Raw genomic sequence first — 1,957 nt, 5'->3', positions numbered from 1 at the left:
TGTCCTGGCTCTGCAGTAGCCACATCCCCCAAAACCTGAGCTGTATCGCGTCGTGCCAATCGGCGCAGGCAAACCCAAGCAGCAACCAACTCAAGAATGTCCCCTGCTCCATGACCATGGATCCCGCTCTTGGGTACGACGTGGTGACAAAGCCACCTCTTCAGTGCCATCCCACAGCAGCAGAGTGATGGAGAAACGCTGCAGCTTCACACAACGCCCAGATACCAGGATTTAACCACTTACATTGCAAGAGAATCACAGAATGGAATTATAGAATGGCTTAGGTTGGAAGGGACCTTTGAGATCATCTCATCCAACCTCCCTGCCATGGGCAGGTCCAACCACACTCCTGTGCCAGCGTGAATTCCTGTTGTCAGGACCCAAAAAAACCACCCACAAGCATCACCAACACCGTGCCTACTCCTGCAGCTATCCCGCCAGGTGAATGCTCAAAATCCTGGCAATAAATGTATTTTTATTGCTGGACCCGGGGCTGAGTTGCCACTCAACGTGCTCCAGGGAAAAACCTGTGGTTCCCACCAAAGAGCAGAAAACCCCACACCAACTTCCAGCACACGCTGTTGCGCTGGAGGAGAGAAGGAGGGATTCAAGGCACAAACCCCCAGTAATTCGGGGACCAACTCTGTTGGCAGAGCTGCAGTACCACACCAGCTCTGCACCGGGTTTCTCGGCCACATTCCAACGCACAATTTTGCCTACTTACCGTACTCGATTTGAGCGCATCCCCATTGTCCTCTTCAGATTCTAGTGCAACAGGTAAAGATTTCTGTGGCGGGGAGAAGGTTAAGTCCCACCTTAGTAGCCGAGGTTCAGCTTTGTCCCCAAATCTCAGGTTTTCCAGTTTCTGCACTGTGGGCTCAGCAGAGGAAGCTGGCCTGAAATTCTCTTTGTTCTGGGACTTAGACCTCAGTCTCTGAACCCCTTTCTCTTCCCCGCGGTGGTCATCAGCCATGCTCCTGCAGGGTCCCCCTTTGCTATAGTGTCTTTTTTGGGTGTGAATCTCTTGCATATAAGAATCCATCCTCATGAGGGGCTTCATCTCCATCTCGTAATTGCTCATCTTCTCCTCATCTAGCTCAAGCAGTTTGGAGCTCCCTGAGCTGTGGTTGTGGGACCTGTGGTGGGAAGTCCATGAAACCGTGGCTGGGGAATCTGTCCACCTCTCTCTTTGCTTGTGGTTGGAGGCCGAATGTTTGTGTCCACCACTCCGACCTCTGTAGTCTTCAGGGACGGAGGCCGAAGGCTGACCGCTGCGCAGCGTCCCGCTTCTCACGCCGCGAGTCCCGCCGACCTTCTCTTCGCTCCAGCTGTTGGGTCGCAAGTAATCCCCGCCGCGTCCCTCCAGCAACATCTGGATCTCCCCACCCCTCTCTTCGTCCACCGAGACCTGCCTGGAGAAGTGAGCGCTCTTGTTCCTGCAGGAAGGTCCCAGGGGCGGCGTGGAGGAGGGACTGGCAGGGAAGCTCTGCAGCGGGCTGTCGTCGGGTGTCAGGTCGGACGGCGTGGTCCCTTTGCGGTAGAGCTCGGGGCTCTCTTGCTGGAGAGGCGTCCCTGTGGAGAGGACCTCAATATCGTCGCTCGAGTTCTGGCGCTTCGGTCGCTGGCATTCGAGCCCTTTTTTTCATGCAGCCGCCGAGAGAAAAGAGAGAGGGAGAGAGAAACGCAACAGGATTATTTGCTATTCTGCGGGCGTCCACTGGGCTTTTCACGCCAAAGAACAGGGCTGGGAGTGTCGGGGCAGCAGGGGAACGGAGGGGCAAGCTCAGGACGGCAGCAGTGCAGCACAATAAACAGCTAGACCAAGAGAAAAGGCATCCCTGGTTTTACACCAAACCTGTCGTCGTCACCCGCAGCAGCCGCAGAGCAGCGCGACGCGAGCAGCCGCAGCCCGGCACGAGAGCTGGTTTGGCATCGGCTGGGGGTGTAGGCACAGGAT

General features: G+C 56.0%; 1 pseudogene; it reads right to left on the bottom strand.

Annotated features, from left to right (window-relative positions):
* Nucleotides 1-724: 724 nt before the first annotated feature.
* LOC104275811 lies at nucleotides 725-1,635 on the bottom strand (annotated as a pseudogene).
* Between the last annotated feature and the right edge of the window lie 322 nt (nucleotides 1,636-1,957).

This window comes from Apaloderma vittatum, unplaced genomic scaffold (genome assembly GCF_000703405.1).
Source record: "Apaloderma vittatum isolate BGI_N311 unplaced genomic scaffold, ASM70340v1 scaffold29306, whole genome shotgun sequence".
Classification (NCBI taxonomy): Eukaryota; Metazoa; Chordata; class Aves; order Trogoniformes; family Trogonidae; genus Apaloderma; species Apaloderma vittatum.
This window is presented reverse-complemented; position numbering and strand designations above follow the sequence as displayed.